Source organism: Hemicordylus capensis, chromosome 2, assembly GCF_027244095.1.
Source record: "Hemicordylus capensis ecotype Gifberg chromosome 2, rHemCap1.1.pri, whole genome shotgun sequence".
In the NCBI taxonomy this organism is placed as follows: domain Eukaryota; kingdom Metazoa; phylum Chordata; class Lepidosauria; order Squamata; family Cordylidae; genus Hemicordylus; species Hemicordylus capensis.
The window spans coordinates 195,339,945-195,358,859 of NC_069658.1; the positions used below are offsets into that span (position 1 = coordinate 195,339,945).

An 18,915-nucleotide genomic window follows, 5' to 3' on the forward strand; every position below is an offset into this window, starting at 1 on the left:
AGGAGCCACTCTCTGTTCCTTTTATGCAGGCTTCTCTGGTGGGGTAGTGATTCCTTTTGTTGGTTTGTTGTGGTTCCAGAGAGTCCTCAGAGACAGAAGACAGAGGCAAGGTCTCTGGAGGTGCTCTCCTGCATTGCCTTCCTCATCTTCTGAGGCTGATAGCTCTGACTCACTGGGTGGGCCCTCAGGATTGTGGTGCAAAGGTACAGTAAGGAGGTCTGGTCCAGTGTTCCCTCTAAGGCATGTGTATGTGCGCGTGCACATAGGTGTTTTTTTTTTTTTAAATGTCCGCTCAGTTAACTTTAGATCCCGCTCAGGTTGAATCATGAAGGCCCCACTCTGAATGCATGTGTGCACATAGTACCTTGATATTGCAGCCCAGAACAAAACGTATTCCATACATAGATATAAAAATTAGAGGGAACATTGGTCTGGTCTCCATTCAGACTTCAGGGAGTTCATCTTCCCTGAACTCTCATTGTCCAGACCTGGTGGGTGCTCCAGGTGGCTTGGGTTCATGACACTCAATTGTGCAGATTTGTAAAGCAAGCCATTGGGCATCAGTGGGGCATCAGTGGTGGCATTGGGGTATCACTTGTTCTAACTACAGTAGCTGTGTGGAGTATAGGCTGGATTTTGTGATTCTTCCTAGAGCCCTAATTTGGCCTGTGGGCCAAATTTGGCCTGCTGAGCCTTTCTTGTTTGCCATTGATACTTTTGTCTTTTCTCAGCCCACCACATTTTCTGATCCTGATGGCTGCTTCTCATCTGGTGGCTACCATTTTATCAATCCCAGCTATTGGATTTCCTAATTTTCTTAGGCTTTTAATTAATTTTATATCATAATTGTTTTAACCATTTTATCCTCTTTTTATATTGTGTTTTCACTTATGTACACTGCCTATGAATGCACATGTCAGGCGGTATAGCAATACCATAAATAAATATACTGCATGTAAACATGTGAATTATTTTTCTTCAGTGAATAATTGTTGCCTATTAGTGAATATGGTGGTCACCAGAAAAAGCAGGAGAGAAAGAAAGATGGTTGATGGGGCTGCCTGTCACCATACCTTATTATGCTGTTCAAGTCACCTGAAGGAGGAATTCAGGAATACTGTCCTAAAAGATGGGTGGGAAGAATCTGGGAGGATGATGAGAAATTAAAGTCAAGGTGTAGGAGGGCCATAACTCAGTGGGAGAACACATGCATTTAAAATGACCTGTGGCTAGAAAGTTTTGGAAAGGTCTGTCTGAATCTTTGTAGAGTTGCTGCTAGTCAGAGTAGGCAACGTTAGGCTGGAAGGACCAGTGGTCTGACTTGGTGTAATGCAGCTTCATCCTTGGGAGGCCAAGGATATGCTTCTGATAGGGGAACAACCCAATTATTTGTCAGCCATATATGAATGTTCTGCACAGTCAGTGGGAATGAAAGCAGGGGCTGAATTCTGTAGCTAATTCTGTAGGGAGGGTAGCTCAGTAGAGGAGACATTGTGTGCAGAAGGTCCCTGGTTTAATCTTCAGGTAGACTTGCGAAAGACCCCTGTCTGAAACTGGATTGCTGCTGGCAGTCAGAGAACACAGGATTGAACTATATGGACCAGTGAATTGACCCAGCAAAAGACACCTTCATATCTTCAGTGCTGAATAGGAACCTGCACTGCAGACATGTCCTGAAATGGGTTGCCCAAGATCACATGAGGAGTCTCTAGAAGTCAGCCCTTCTGAACACAGGTCTTTCATAAGATGTTTCTTACTCCAATTATCTCCTCTTTCAGCATGCTCAGCAAATCAGGGCAAGGAGATAAAATATGTAGCCTGAGTAGTTTGCTTGTTGTTTTTTCTTTTAAAAGGGAGCTTAGGGGAATTAGACACACATTCTGTAACGTAATTGATTAACAGATCTTGAGTCTTAAAACCCTTAACAGCTTGTCACTCATGTAGCCTTGAAATGAACCATGATATGGTTTGATTTGGGAGGCGTGAGGTGCCACAATGTAGCCAGTCGGTATGTGGCAATCTTGAGGAGGTGACATGCGTTCCGTTAATTTAGCCAATGTCAGAAGTCCTGTTGCTCTGCTAAAGTGGCTTACAGAAGTGGAAGCTCTAAAAAGGTAGCTTTTGTTACTGTTATTAAAAATGCAAACTTCTCAAAGCATTTACGTAACAGGAGGAGTGAAAAAAGGGGGGGAAATTCAAAATGGTTTCCTGTCCCAATGGGTCTAAAACAAAACAAACAGGAGACCTCAATAACAGCCGCAGGAAGGGACTCTTTGCTGGAATGAATGGAGGAGTTGCTCTCCTCCTGCCAAGTATAAAAGGCATCTCTTTGCCCAGTTTGCAGGGCTTTGTGGAAGCTCTGAAAGGATGGCCTTTCTGTGTCTGATAATGCAGAGCACATGTGAATTCACTATAGACCAGTGTGACAACTCGTTTCTGCTTAGCAGAAGATGTACAGTTGTCCTTCGCCAACTGTGATGGTTCCATTCCTGGAAACCCTCACAGTCGGTGAATTTGCAGTTGACGAGGCATTAAAGTCAATGGGGAAAGGGGGGTTAGGGGAATTGTGGTTGCGAAGCGACTGAAAACAAGGTGGTTAATGGAAAGAATCACCCCCAGAAAATGTTCCCCGGACACCCCCCCCAAATGACTCTCTGACTCGAGTGACTCTCTTACCCCCCAAATTACCCCCCAACCCAAAATTTAAAAAAACCCCACCCAGACTGCAGATACTCAGGTCACAGTTGGTGAGGGCGGTCACAATTTCCCAGTCGCAGATACTCAAATCTGTGATTGGGGAAAATGTGATAGATAAGGGAGAACTATACACTTGCTCTCTTCTAGTTTTGTAGGGCTTGGCAGAGCTAAGTGAAGCTGTACTGAACAAAACCCTGTGTCTGTTTACCTCACTAATTTTTTCACTCTGTAGACCCTGCTGTGTCTATGCTATGATTCTTTGAGAGTGCAGAAAAAGTGCAGAATGTGATAGTGGGTGAAGAATTTGGCTTCCTGAGAATCTCTACTTTCTTCCGCCTCCTCCCCCCGCCCCACACTTTGTTCTTTTTTGGAAAAGGGCAAGTGTCTAGTTTTACTGTTGCATAGACATGCAGATATGCTTGATAATGCCTAAGAAATGAGTGCCACTCCCATGGCTAGCAAAATCAGAAGAAACTGCAAATATCATACATTGCAGAATAATTTATGCAAAATAAGGGAAATTTTGTAAATTTGCTCAATATACACAGCTTGAACATGTTTGTTTTTCTGTGTAAACTGTTTTGAGAACTTCTTTTGAAAAGTGGTATATTATTATTATTATTAATAATAATAATAATAATAATAATAAATGAATCATCAGGAGAGTTAAAAAAAATTCTGTAGTTCAAACTAAATGGTGGGAACACCATACAAGCCATAAACACCTAGGCTATACCTATTATTAGATACACTACAAGAATAATAGACTGGACCCAGGCAGAGCTAGAGATGCTAGATCGTAAGACCAGGAAAATAATGACCATCAATCATTCTCTGCACCCCCGCAGTGATGTAGATAGGTTATACTTCTCTCGCAGCTCAAGTGGAAGAGGAATGCTGCAAGTCCATCAAACAGTAGAGGAGGAGAAAAGAGGCCTTGAAGAATATATCAGTGACAGTGAAGAAGATGCACTTAAGATGGTCAATAACGAGAAACTATTCAACACCAATGAAAGAAAGCAGGCCTACAAGAAAGAACAAGTCAAGAACCGAGCAGAAAAATGGAAAAACAAGCCCCTGCATGGTCAATATTTGCACAAGATAAGTGGGAAATCAGACATCACCAAGACCTGGCAATGGCTTAAGAATGGCAACTTGAAGAAAGAAACTGAGGGTTTAATACTGGCTTCACAGGAACAGGCACTAAGAACAAATGCAACAAGAGCAAAAGTAGAAAAATCAACCACAAACAGCAAGTGCCGCCTTTGTAAAGAAGCAGATGAAACCATGGAACACCTAATCAGCTGTTGTAAAAAGATCACACAGACTGACTACAAACAAAGGCATGACAAGGTAGCAGGGATGATACATTGGAACATCTGCAAAAAAATACAAGCTACCTGTAGCCAAAGATTGGTGGCACCATAAAATGGAAAAAGTGGTAGAAAATGAAGATGTAAAAATATTATGGGACTTCCGACTACAAACAGACAAACATCTGCCACACAATACACCCAATATAACTGTAGTCCAGAAGAAAGAAAAACAAGTTAAAATAATCGACATATCAATACCAGGTGACTGTCTTACAGTGTAAACAGTAAATAATAAATAAATAAACAACTACTATAGCAACAAGAAGCTGCCTTCTACTGAATCAGACCATTGGTCTATCCAGTTTAGTGCTATTTACACTGCCTGACTGCAAATCTCCAGGGTTCCAGGCAGGAAACTTCCCCAGCCCAGAATTTGAGTTCTATTGGTCTGGGTTACCTGAGAGAGCACCTTTCTCTACAAGATCCCCACCACTCATTGAGATCATCAGGAGGGGTCTGTCTTCAGATGCCACCAGTTCATCTGGTGGCGACCTGGGATTGGGCCATCTCAGTTGTCACCCCTGGGTTGTGGAACATGCTCCCGTAGATATATGAGGATTATCTTCCTTGGAGGCCTTCAGGAGAGCCTTAAAGACCTACCTTTTTAGCCTGGCTTTTAATGATATCTAGTTTGAATTTTAATTCTAATGAGTTTTAATCTGGTTTAAATGTTTACTGATTTTTACTGTTTTGTTTTTTATTTTAATGTAAACTGTCCTGAGCCACTTTAGAAAGGGTGGTATATAAACTGAATGAATGGATTCATGAAAATATTGGTGCAGGATTTTAACTTATTTAGGTTGTGTGGCCCTGGTCGTGAGATGCTGAAGATGACCCCACAGGACTGAAGAACTCCTGCTAGTCAGCTAGGCACCATATCTGCAGAAATGTTGCAAAGAGAGCTTTTATTTCTTCCAAAGACCAGGCTATGTTGTTGTGCTTTTATTCTTTTAACCATGTTCTAAGGCACTTTGGGAGCTGGCTGAGCTGACAAATAGGTTGTAAATCTTGGGGAAAAATGAAATGAAATGAAAAGCTTATAAGAAGGGAAGCTGGGCCTTTCATCAGTCTCTTGGGCATTTACAAATGGAGAGAGTGTCTGGCTGACAAATCAGAACTTCAGATTTAAGGAATGCAGCCGGACCTCTGCAGTGTCCATTCTGTAGGAATCTGTGGAGCCACAGTATGTGCATTCTGTAAGGTTATGGGGACTGTTCTGTGTGACTCTGCAGAGTTCTGGAGAATAGCAAGGTTTCTGTGGAGTTTCTTTGAGGTGCAGTGTTTTGAAATAAGGGACGTTCCTTTAAAACCTGGAATGCCTGGCAGCTCCGGGAGAAGCACCCTTCTTTGCTTTCCTTGGCTTGTACCACAGCCTCTATTTTTAGGACTATTTTTCTCCTCTGCAGCATTTTAGGCAGTGGAAAAGTAAAGCAATGATAATATCTTTGTGGCTGTCAACAGAAATCTGTTAGTCTCTTACCCCAGGACAGGAGTTATGAAGAAAAGATATTTGTACCTGGTTGTTCCATTATCCTAGACTTTATGATTATGTCTTCTGTGTTCTTTTAAAATATATGGGTTTGTGTATATGTATGTGTGCATACATACTGCCAGACTGAGCTAAATACAGACCTCTTGCCTGCCCCTGAGAATTGTAGGTCTCAAAGAGGGATGAAGGCCTCAGTAGAGAAGTGGGGTCAGTAGCCACAGGAAGAAACAGTTATTTCAAGTCTTCTTCAAGTTTGTGTCTTAATTGTGCCCAGAATCACCCTGCTAACTGTATTCCTCAGTGTCTGGGGATCGATCTGGCATCTATATCTTCCCCTCCCCAAAGTTTCTTTTTATTCTGGCTTCTTAAAGTATGTTGAGGGAGCATATAACACCCCTTTCTCCCTTTCAGGAATGTTGGCGGTTTCTTTCTTGACTTGGAGAGGCTCACTATGACAAGAGACTTATGCAGATATACATATTGCTAAATCATGGTTTGTTTCCCTTAGTCATGGTTATGCATTGGACTGGTTCAGATCTAACTTGAAGCTGTGGTTAAGCCTGGCTCTGCATGATGTCCCCCAGGCTTGCACACATGAGTTTTTATTTCCAATTTAGGCTAGAATAAACCACGATCAGTTAGTCTGAACTGACTAATCTCAGTTTAGTCTAACCGACTTACATGAAATATAGCGATCTGCACCCAAGGTTTGAAATCCGTTACAGATCGCCATTTATTTCAAGTAAGTAGGTTAGAATAAATTAAGATTGGTCTGTTTGGACGTCACAACTGATCTTGTTTTATTTTAACGTAAATTGGATGTAGCACTAGTGCGGGCATGGGAGGAGGGGCGCACATACTTCCAAGCTTTGATGACACCATGTGGAACCAGGCTTAATTGTGTTCCCTATTACATCTGAACCAGCCCATTAAGTACAACGAACTAAACTATGGTTAAAAATTGGCTGCAAACCAAGTTGTGAAGCTATTTGGTTCAGTTTGAGTAATGGTTTAAAATAAGTTTGCAAATCAAGGTATGCTTTATCCAGGTTTGAGGTATATATCAACATCAAGCAAACCATGGTTATATAAGACATGTTTCCTTTACATGCAGTGTGCTAGGGTTTTGATCCTCTGCTTTCAGGTTTTGGATCTCAAAATGTAATTCTAAAAGAGAGCATCCCGTTAATATGCTGCCTGAAATGGTGGAGTCCAGTTTTGTTGCCTGATGTATAATGATGATGATGATGATGATGTGCTGTTGGTCTGATTTATTTGTTTAAGAATGTATAGAATGCATTTTCTTGAAAATATTGTTTTATTAAAAGGTCAGGTACAGATCTTTTTAAATAAAAGAAATAAAGATATTTCTGCGGAGAGACATCACCCAATATCATGTACAAAACAGAAAGTTTAGGACTGCTCCAGATTGTTGGTCGAGTGTGAGTTATAAGCTAGGTTGGAGGAAAGGAAAGTGATCGTTTGGGATGTAGATGTAGGCGTAGGCTCTGATGGCATTGCCCTACTCAGCACTTTTACCATCATAGTATCTATGCGGGAGGATACACCATGGGAGCCTACGCCTTCCTCCCACACGATCACTTTCCTCTCCTCTGACCTAGCTTTTAACTCACACTCAACTGAAAACCAGGAGTGCACACAGCTCCCAAAACTAGTCAGGATAATTGTCCTCCTCAGTTCATGATTGTGAGAACAGCCCTATAGAGTTTGTCTAGGAAACCTAGTTGCCCCAAGAACAGCTGCTTCTTGGAGAGATTAGAATCTTTTAAGCTGCTTTCTTTTCTGTCTTCTTTGGCTTGAAACTTAACACAGAAGAGGAAAGAGTTATTGTTCCTTTTGCACAGTGGTACAAATGGCTCCAAAGCCCATTTCTAATTCCTGTTTCATATACATGAGTACTGGGTTTAATAAGCTGCATAGCCATAACAACTTGCTTACAAGGCTTTATCAGGTTTGTTGGGGGAAGGAGGACAAGGATGTTTGGGAGGATATTCATTTCAGATGCTTATCTTTTCTTTAGTATGTAGCAGAATTGTATTAGCGGCATTGTAGTGGTGGCTTATATTAGAATCTGGGTTTCATATCTCCAGTTTAGATTCCATCCCTTGTGTCCTAAAACAAACAAACAAAAAAACCACAACCCACATCCATGAAAACTGCTGCCCACAGTTTGACCTCTTCCCCTCATATCATTAGCCCTGGACCTCTAGTGAAGAGTCACATTTAACATCCCTCTGCCCTTGTGAGAGAGTTCTGATATAAACTACATTTAACATCCCTCTGCCCTTGTGAGAGAGTTCTGATATAAACTGCCCTTGTGTATGAGAGTTCTGGTTCTGGCTGTTCTCTCGCCCTTGCTGTTCAATATTTATATGCGGCCACTAGCAAAGCTGGTGAGGAGTTTTGGGCTAGGGTGACACCAATATGCAGATGACACCCAGCTTTTTCTGCTGATGGATGGCAGGGCTGAGGACACCATAGCCCAGCTTACCAGGTGTTTGGAGGCGGTCGCAGACTGGCTAAGGCAAAGTCGTCTACGGCTTAATCCGGATAAGACTGAAGTTCTGTGGTTGGGCCCGAAGAGGTCAGGGGGGAGTTTTCAGTTACCGACCCTTGATAGTGCTTGTTTGATACCTCAGCCTACTGTGAAGAGCCTGGGCGTGATTCTTGATGCCTCTTTGAATATGGAGGCTCAGATCATGGAGGTTGCTCAAAAGGCCTTCTTTCAGTTACGCCAAATACGGCAGCTAGGCCCTCTGGACTTGGCCACTGTGATCCATGGGACGGTCACTTCCAGGGTAGATTATTGTAACTCGCTTTATGTGGGGCTGCCACTGCGCCTACCTCGGAGAGTGCAACTGGTGCAGAATGCAGCAGCCAGGGTCCTTACTAAGGCACCTTGGCAGGCACATGTGACACCTTTGCTCGTTCAGTTGCACTGGTTGATGGTTGAGTCCCGGGTTAAGTTTAAGGTATTAAACTTAACATTTAAAGCCCTACACGATATGGGCCTTCCATACCTCCAAGACCACCTTGTTCTATATGACCCTCGCCGGGTCCTGAGATCAGCCACAAGTAATGCCTTGGTGATCCCGGGCCCTAGGGATATTAAAGTGCAATCAACGAGAGCCAGAGCCTTCTCAGTGGTGGCCCTGACTCTATGGAACGGTCTCCCGGATAATATCAGAGCTCTCCACGATCTGTTGGCCTTTCGTAAGGTATGTAAGACTGAAATGTTCCGCCGGGTGTTCTGTTGCTGAGATAGCTGATCGTAGAGTGATCTTGTAATCCATGGTTATTATGTCACGTGGAATGAGTATTGTACGGGGTTGTGGTTTATGAGGCTATGTAAGATATATTTTTATGAAATTGTGTTGCTGTGTATGTTATTGCTTGTAAGCCGCCCTGAGTCCTATGGGAGTAGGGTGACATATAAATTTAGCTAATTAAACTAACTAAACAAGGGCCAGGAAAACTACTTGCAAACTTTATGCAAACACATCTAAGAAAACTAGAATTAAAAAGGCTGAGGCATCACCCCACTCCTCTCAACAGCTAAATTTGATGGTGGCAAAACAAGGCATATTGTGAAGGACCCAGTTACTGCAAGTTCCAAATGCATGGCTCCTTGTTGAGGCACAGCAGACAGAGGGCTGATGTGCCTCAATCCACAGATTTAGAAAAACATCTTCAAGTTGCTGCACAGGGGCTAGGTCATGGGGCAGGTAGGGGGAGTTCTCCAGCAGGGTTCCCAAGAGCCGGGTAGAAGCAGCTTTTCAATGTCAGCTACAGAGTGGAGCCTTTGCCTTTAAGAAGACGTGAACCAAATAAGAGACTTGTAAACAGAAGGAAGGGAGCACACTGTATTTTCTTCTCTCAGGCATGGGACTTTCTTTTCCTCAGGGAGCCCCGATTCATCTTTTTATTTATTTATTTATTTTATTTTATTTTTACATTTCTATACCGCCTTTCGTTAAAAGAAAACCCCAGGGCAGTTTACAAAAATTAAAACATACAATAAAAGCAATAAAAACACCAAGTTAAAAACATATCAAACAAGCATAAAAAACAACAGATAAAAACACACAGAAGCCGCAGTAAAAACGATTATGTAAAAGCCTGGGTAAAAAGCCAAGTCTTTAAAAGCTTTCTAAAAGCTGTGATGGAGTCTGAGGAACAAATGGCCACTGGGAGAACATTCCAGAGTCTAGGAGCAGCAACAGAGAAGGCCCTGTCCCGAGTGCACGACAGCCGGGCCTCCCTCATTGTCGGCACCTGGAGCAGGGCCCCCTCAGATGTCCTTGTCAAGCGGGCAGCAACCCTTGGGAGCAGGCGGTCCCTCAAATACCCCGGGCCCAAACCGTTTAGGGCTTTAAAGGTCAAAACCAGCACCTTGAATTGGACCCAGAAACAAACCGGCAGCCAGTGCAGCTCTTTCAAAATGTGGGTGAATCTTTCTCCCTCTGGACAGGTTCAGAAGGGTTTTCTGGGCCTTTGTTCCGCAGCCTCCCAGCAGGCATGACACTCCTGAGCTCTTTTTTCCTCTCAGCCCCAATGGCACCCTTTTGAAAATGGAAACCCACTTCTCCAGTCCTTCTGGACTCGCTCCTGCATGTCTCCCATACTTCTTCTTCTGTCTCCGCCCTGTTGGCCTAAGTGCATGGGAGATGGCCTGTCTGAGCTGGGGCAAGCCAGTGGTTCTCCTCCCTTCTGTGCCAGCGTGTCCCCTGAAGCTGTTCTAGCATAGCTTGTAGACTCAGCATCTGGCCATGGGTCAGTGTGGCATGGAAGGGTGATAACCTCAGCATTTGGGGTGAGGCTGGTGGTGTCCCGTAGGTACAGTTGGTATGCTCGTGAGCAAAGGACTGGGTTAGATGCCACTTTTGAAGACTTGCCTGGCCATATGGAATAACAGCTTGCTGAAATAGATTGGTCAGCAGCCATCAAGCTGGTTCTGACCAAAGGTAGCCCTAACGCTAGTCAAATACAGCATATTATTCATTTTGTTTCAGTTTCCGATGTTGAGTCTCAGCCCCAGCCCTCCCCCAGTGGCTGTGCTTACACCTAGTCAGCTGGAACTTTCTCTTTTAGTTGTCCCATGTGTCATTCAAAGATTGCGAAAGACATACCTCTTCTTTGGCTTTGAAAAAAGGCTTTGGAATGTGGAGAAGGGAAGGTAGGGGAGGAGCCAAGTTCAACTGCAGCCTATTTAGCAACAATAAGCTTGGAGAGGACTGGCAGGATTGCAAAACAGCCACTTTGAGGTGCTCAGATTGGGGACGGTGTAGACTTTCCCTGGCATGGTTTGTACTCGGAAGCGCTGGGTGTATTTCCTGTGAATATACCTAGAGCATTTTTCCCCCAGGCCTGTTTTCCCAAGGTTTGCTATTTCCTCTGTCTCATTTCCTCATGCCTAGGAAGAAAACTCCTCCTCCTGTAGTTGCTCATTTGCATTCTGTAAATTTCAAAATGCTCCATGCTAGAAGCAAAATGTACAAAGAATGGTGCACATACTTCAAAACAGGTCATGTGGCAGTAGCAAGTATTGCTGAAGGGCTGCAGCCATGGGGCAGATAAGTGCTTCTGTTCCTCCACATGTCATGTGATGATGGAATGAAAAATAGCACAGCTACTACCCAGGGGTGTAGGGGCTATTGAGCAAGAGAGGATGACCATCCCCTGGCCATCAGGGTCTGGGGGCCCCCCAAGTCACCCCCTTGCCCTCGGCCAGGGCAACTCTCCTCCCCAGTTGGTGTTTCAATGAAATGCTGACTGGGGAAGAGGGTGGACCATCTCCCGGGCATTGGCCATGCCCCCTGCATTTGATATCAGTTATATAAAATATAACTGTTTTTATATTTGTTGTGTTTTTCTTTTGTATATCACCTAGAGATGTATATATCCAGAGTTATAGAAATATGACAAATTAAATAAATAAAATTACTCAAAGTAGTCCCAGTGAAATTTATTTATTTAGCATATCTGTATACCTCCCACTACTGGTGTGTAGGTGGTTTACAATTAAAAGGACAAGTGAGGCTTTTCCTAATGTCCTTTTAATTTCAATGGTACTATTTTGAGTAATTTTCCTCATTATGTCAGCCATTGTATTTATTTTTCAAAAATAAACCTACTGTGTATGTCTATTTTTTAATCAATTAATTTAACTTTGTCCATCCTGAATACAACTAAAACGTTTTCTTAAACCTTCTATAACCTTATCATCTAACTAACAAGTTTAGTTTATATCTGAACTGTAATCTGTTATCTGCATGGATATGAAATCTTGGATCACACCACAAGGGATTGAGATTTTTAAAAACAAAACATTCCCATAAATTTGCAGCATAAGAGAGTATTCGTTGCTCATCTATAGCATTACTTTCTAGCGAATGGATCCTCTCCCCTCTTCGAAACATAAAGATCCTCATATCATCAGTATCATTGACAGAAGAACAAATGAAAACCAGCAACACACATCCATGTTATAGACCACTTGCAGAGGAGAACTGCTTTATTAATAGACTGCCCCATCGCAGTGCAACATTTAAAGCTGGGCAGATTGTTTCCAAGCATACAGATGAGTTGGGCGGAGAATATTCATAGCCTTAATATGGACTGAGCCATGTTTTTTGCGCGAAGAGGAGCACCAGACTGGTCCATGTGGATAAGGGAACCACAAGGATTGTCAGCCCAGTTGGCAGCATCTTTCTGTGGCCAAGCAAATTTCAGGTGTTTGCAGGATTGCCCCAGGGCCACCCAGCCCCTTGCGCACCATGCAGACATCTGCACCAGGTTGCATTTTGAATCCTCCTCTTTGTGTGGTGGATCTCATGGGGCAGCTTCTTATTGGTTTGTGGCTAAATGCACAAGGCAGCAGTGAGGGCATGTTCTAGCAAGAGCCTGCTTGGGGTTTGATGTCCACAAGCAATCTCTGCAAACAGCCCTCTCCTGTTGCCACTGCTCCATGTATGCTCAGCAAACAAGCGTCCCTAAGTCTGTTTGCTCAGAGCTTATAAACCCCACTGCCATTGTCAGGGAGGATAAGGCGAAGTAATTCTTTCCCAAATAGCTGCAGTGGTGGCCTGGGCTTAATAAATGTTGTTTATTATGTGTAATTCCATTAGCGTCAAGTGAATGGCAGGGAGGGCCCTCCATTGTGCCTGCTGGTCCCAAAATACTGGAGTGGGCACACCTCTATGTGCACTTGACCAAAGGTGATTTGCTGCACTTTGGCATTTGTTTGTTCACTGAAATTAAAGAGAAAGAGAGAGACAGAGCACACACAACCGTGCCAAGATTGTTTACTATCATTAAAGGGTGGTGATGTGTGTGTGTGTGTGTGTGTGTGTGTGTGTCGGGGGTGGGGGGAAAGATTTGTCACCCTGGAATGAAATGGGGCACCTGTCTCACTTTGATTGCTACTTATTGAGAGCCGCTTGTGTTGCCTGGAATAAGGCATTGCTAGCTAGCCCTGGCTCACTCCCAAATGCTTGTGGGCCCCTAGGCAAGACCTCGTTGGCTGGGAGGCACCAATTGCAAGGGTGTGGGGTGCGAGCCTCAGTAGTAGAGCATCTGATTTGCACGCAGAAAGTCTCAGGTTCAATTCCCAGCATCTCCTGGTGAGACTGGGAAAGACTCCTATCTGAAACTTTGGAGAATCATTACCAGTCAGTGCAAACCAGGTCTGCTTAACTTTGGCCCCAGCTGCTTTTGGACTACAACTCCGATAACTCCCAGCCACAATGGCCAATAGCCAGGGATTATGGGAGTTGAAGGCCAACATCTGCAGGAGGGCTGAAGTTGAGCAGGCCTGGTGGTAGGCCATACTGAGCTTGACAGACCAATAGTCTAAATCAGTATGGCAGCTTCCTGTGTAAGTTCAGAGGAAGGTGGCAACTCCCTTCCTCCTCAGGTAGCTCTATAAAGTCTCTCCTGTCTCTGATGGCAAAGGCAAGCTATGACTGAACTCCCTGCCCTAGCATCTTCCAAGTAGTGGTAGTGTTCAGCACCAGTCTCCATTGAGTGTAAGGGTCCCCTGGTGGATGTGCTTGGTTTTGCTTTGAATTCTTCATTAGCATATACATAAGCAAGAGGAGATACCTAGCAGAGATGAAACGGCTGCCTTGTATGAGTAACCTCAGATTAACATCCTATTGGTGATTTCAGGAAGGGTTACTACGCACTCCAGTCATGTTATGTATGTACATTGCAATAGCAGCCTTAACTTAGTGATGGAACACATTCTTTGCATGCAGAAGGCTCCAGCGTCGCTCCCTGGTATTTCTAAGTTAGTGGGGCTGGAGAAGGGAAGACCTTTGGCTGGGGACCACTTCAGAAATACCTTTGGGATAAGGTATTTATCCCATTGTAGACAATGATTGTAGACAGAGTATTTGGTTATTTTGAGATGGTGTGGAAGACAGTTCTGCCCTCTCCTTGAAAGAATTAGAGCCAGCTCCAGCAAAGAGTTACCATCAGGGATTCAGGAATTTAGGCCTAGCTTAGTGCCGTCAAGTCGGCGACCACATAGATAGATTCTCTCCAGGATGATCTTTCTTCAGCTTGGCCTTTTAGGCCTCTCAGTGGTGCCTTCATTGCTGTCGTGATCGAGTCCATCCACGTTGCTGCTGGTCGTTCTCTTCTTCTTTTTCCTTCAACTTTTTCTAGCATTATGGACTTCTCAAGGGGGCTGGGTCTTTGCATAATATGTCCAAAGTATGATAGTTTGAGCTTGGTCATTTGTGCCTCAAGTCAAAATTCTAGTTTGATTTGTTCTATGATCCATTTGTTTGTTTTTCCTGGCTGTCCATGGTATCCTCAAAAGATTTCTCCAGCACCAAAGTTCAAAAGTGTCAATTCTTTTTCTGTCCTGCTTCTTCGAAGTCCAGCTTTCACATCGATAGAGTATCACAGGAAAAACCATTGTCTGAACGATTCTAATCTTTGTTGGTATAGACATGTCATGGCATCTAAATTTCTTTTCCAAGGCCTTAATTGCAACCCTACCAAGTGCTAGTCTGCAGCGTATTTCTTGACTGTTGGATCGTTTACTGTTGATGGTTGATCCTAAAAGGTAGAAGCTCTCCACCACTTCAGTGTCAGTTATTTGTGGTTGCCACCAATCCCGTCTCTCCTGTCGGATCCCTTTCTGGCACACAGGCAGAAATCTTAGGAGAGAAGTGGGCCTTCTGTCATTTCCACAGAGATGGAGATGGTAAGGGACAGTGGGAGCCCTCTTTTCCTTCTCAGAAAGTATTCCTGCTGTTCCTCACCTTCTTAAAAATGGCAGTGGAAATGAGACCTCTGGTGATGAGATGTGTGTAGTGCTGAGTTCCTGTTCGCCTGAGGGCTGGGGGAACTTGCCACTGGCAAGTTCGCAAGTGAATTTTCAGTGCTGGTTTACAATACCCAGTACCTGTCAGAAAGAAATTGTCTTCTCTTCATCTTGAGTGCTCCTTCTTTTTTGTTCTAATGTAACTTGTGAACTGAATGATCACAGATGCAATAATCAACCATTTCATTGCTTGTGATGGCTTTTCGTTCATGGGTGTTGCTACTATCTGTGTTTTGTATTGTGGTGGTGGTTGTTAATTACGCATTTAAAATAAAAAATGCATTAAAAAAATCAAAATAGACAGGTCCCTGCCAGAATGGCTTACAATCTAGGAGATAGATTGACTGTGATAGATAATGCTTACCAAGCTACAGTGTTAGACATGGTACAAAAGGAACAAGAGACAGGAGAGGGGAAAAGAAGGAAAACATGTAGATTTGTAAGCTGGGGACAGTTCCCTTGCAAATGACCAGGTGAAATGGCCACTGGTGTTCTGTGAATATGAAGCCTGGGGGCATTTTGTATCAGTTAAGCTGATGGAGGGGAAGCTAGCTGTGTCCCTCCTCTTTAGGCAACTGCCAAGTGGAATGGCCATTGATGAAGTCTATATCCATCATTGGCTGGTGTACATATTGCATTATTTATTGTAGCTGCATATCTTGAGTGTCTGGACTGCTTGCATCTAGAAGACAACTGTCAAGTGTAAATTTACTCAAAGACACTTATAGTGATGAATTCCATTTTGAAATTGTTGCTAACAGACTCAGCATAAATAAACATGCATGGAGCTCTCATCTTACCAGCCTCAAAATGCTGATTTCTGAGTGGCAGTGGTGGCACCCGGAGTGGGGGGAGGGAGGGAGAGAAAATATGAGAGACAAAGAGCTGTTTGTAGATTGAAGTACCCTCTAGTTGGACACAATGAGTGTCCTTCTTAGCGACAAAAGCCGCTGTTCCTGGCCCCTTTTGTGTCTTAATTGGAGCCGCAAAAGCTTATCTTATTGCTGCTTTATTTTAGTAGCTGGCAGTCCCTGTAAGCTTACGTTTATTTATTTATTATTTTTTTAAAATGTGGAATACTTCTGGGTTGAATTCGAGTCAGCATGTGGATGTGTGTTGGTGTGTTTGGGAATTGCAGGATTGGTCCATCCCAGATAATCAAAAAGCCATTTAGCCAAGTAGCCGCTCAATTATGAGACTAGTTAAAACATCAAGTGATGTACATGAATCATTTGGACTTCCTGAGGTTCTCTGCTGATTTAGGTTGCACAGTCATCTCTTCTGTAACTCTCGCTTCTGTAGAGAGTTAGAACTTTAGTGTCCTCCTGATTTATTTTTTAACTGAAAGCTGAGATCAGTCTGTAGGAACTTAGATTTAATAGACAGTCTTAAAATCCTGGCTTTTACTGCTTGTTGCTGAAGCAGTGTTTTCAATTTTTAAATCTTGTCACCATTCAGTATTGCTGTATTTGTGGAGTATGTTTATGCATGTGCAGATGCGCTGATTATGTAATGGATTCTGGAAATTTAATACATTATATATATATGGAAAATCCAACAAAACTGAGAACATTTGGCAGGCAGTACTAAAAACAAGATTGTTGAAAGGAATACAGCAATCTTTTTTCTGGAGGCCCACAAAATTAGGACTGGAGGGGACCAAGAAAGAATTTGTTTCTTCTCTAATCTCTCATGCCTTCTCAGGATGGTGCAGCACACTAAATAAACAAAGGAAATCTTTATGGCCAATAAATAAATGAAATTGCTGATTGTTAAGAATCCACTCTGCAGATCAGCACAGCAGCATCTTCTTACTGTCCACTAGACAGCATGCAAACATATGAAGCCACTTTAAGATGCAGACAGAAATGCATTCTAAGACTCCTTTAAGTGTGGTGGAGTTTGGCCACACATGCTCTGCCTCAAAAGCTAATTGTATGTATGTTTGTATTTCTGTTATTTATAGCCCATATTTCTACAACAGAATTGAATCCAAGGCGGCTAACTATTCAAAGCAATATAACAGGAATTAAAGTGTTATAAGATTCAAACCTTATACATGAATCATAGTAATAAAACATGAGTTTTAAGCAACTAGGACAGGAAGAGAGATCGAAGCAAAAGCACAGTGAAAGGGAGCAGTTTTCACTACCTGCCAAGAATAGGGTAGTGATGGGGACCGACGTACCTGCTTGGGGAGGTAGTTCCATCTGGGCAGGCAGGGGGGGAGTCAGGGACGGACCTACCTCCTCCCCGACTATTGTTGCAGTCCTCTTCAGTGCGCTGGCGCATGCCCACACGATACGTGCTGCTGTGAGCAGTGCGGTTTGCCAGAGGCTAGAACTCATTTTCCTGGCCTCTAGGAATCCCACAAGGCACTGTGTGATGAGCGTGGTGTCTTGGGGAATTCCCCCTCTAGGTGCCCGACTCTGTGGCCTGAGCATACTCATGACCCAGGGGCTAGGTTAGAGGGCATGCTCACACCCTCTCAGGTAAAGCCCAGGTTTAAAAGTCGGACTTGCCGCAGAGGCAGCGCCGTGATTTGCCTCGATCCCAGCGGTGTACACAAGCAGCCCTAACCTGGGTAGGGCTGCTTGGATGCACAGCCTCACTGTCTAAAACACTGGAGTTCTGGGGCAGGTTCATTTGGGAGGAGGGAGTTCTGGAGATACTCTTGCCCTAGGCTGTATAAAACTTTAAAAATTAAAAGCAGAATGCTATGAATGTGTGTTCAGATCCCTTCTACCACACGTTAAACATCTGTCTTCCATCCTGATGCTGAATCAAATCAATTTGGTCTACTGTGACCATATGGTAGTGGCTCTTTAAGCTCTGCTACCTAGGGGTGTGTGAGCTGGCTCAATTTGAAGGGTTCAAGTCAAACCGAACTGGGCCTGTTTTGAGCTGGCTCAGAACTTACTGGTAAAGGCAATTCTGGTAAGGATTCCCTCTTACCAGTAAAGGGGGGAGTGGAGGCTTCCCTAAAACTAGTTGATGTGGGAGGGGAATAAAGTTTTACTGTTAAAGTTCCAATACTGGCTGCGGTGGCGGCAGCCGTGGGGAGGGGGCAGTGGTGCCCCGCCCACTGGAGCAGGCAGGGCCGATTCAGGCCTGGTTCGGGCCTGTGAGCAGGCATGGAGGTCACTAAAATGGCCTCCACAGATGCATAGAGGCCATTTTAGTGATCTCCAAGGCTGTACACTGTCCTGAACCGGGTCTGAACTGGCCCTGCCTGCTCCAGCGGGGGTGAGAGAAGCCACCGCCAGTGGCACTTTTAAGGCACAACTTTACTCCCCTCCCACCCCAACTATTTTAGGGAAGCCCCCTGGTCCCCCCTTCCCTTTACTTATAAGGGGAATCCTTACTGGATTCTGCTTAACCAGTAGAGCTCTGAGCCCATTCAAACCGAACCGGGCCCGGCTCAAGTGTGCATGGAGCCAGACAGGGTTTGGTTCAAAACTGGTTCGATTCAAGCTGAACTGGGTTTTCCGGTTTTGTGCACATCCCTCCTGCTACCCAACATCCTTTTTAAAACTGGAGATGCCAGAGAGGAGCCTTGGACTTCCAACATTCAAAACAGGCGCATATTCCACTATGTGTTCCCATTGTCTGAGGATTGGAATGTTAGAAGCAGCCAGGCATAACATTGCATCCTGTGGCCATCTCATCTAGTTGCTAGTGAAGTATGAATAGTGGCCATGCTGATTTTCTTGTCAGGCTGGAGAAATCTTCCCTTTCTCTATACAACAAATTCAGGCATTCAGTGACCTTGATGGAAGCTTGAATGGTCGTGGGTTATTGGAGGAATGAAGAAAAATCTCTATTACCAGCCTCAGTTTCTCTCTATTTGCATTGGGGGAATGTGAGGCATATGGAAATTGTATTAACATTTTATTGCAGCCATTAATAGCAATTAAGCCGTGAAAGCCAGGCGTATCAGGAAACTTTGCTGGATGTGCAATCTCCTTCAAGTGCCCTCTGGCTGGTATTCAAGA

At 43.9% G+C, this 18,915-nt stretch overlaps 1 protein-coding gene across 8 annotated transcripts in view; it reads left to right on the top strand.

Moving 5' to 3' along the window:
• Positions 1 to 18,915, top strand: part of LRP1 (LDL receptor related protein 1) — a 452,537-nt gene that overhangs the window by 151,523 nt on the left and 282,099 nt on the right. Inside the window, exon 1 of one of the 8 annotated variants that reach the window (XM_053288915.1) lies at positions 17,472 to 17,504. The exons of the other annotated variants lie outside the window; for them this stretch is intronic. The gene's annotated coding sequence lies outside the window, so the exon portion shown is untranslated. Of the gene's footprint in view, positions 1 to 17,471; positions 17,505 to 18,915 lie in introns of those variants that run through there. 8 annotated transcript variants of the gene reach the window in all.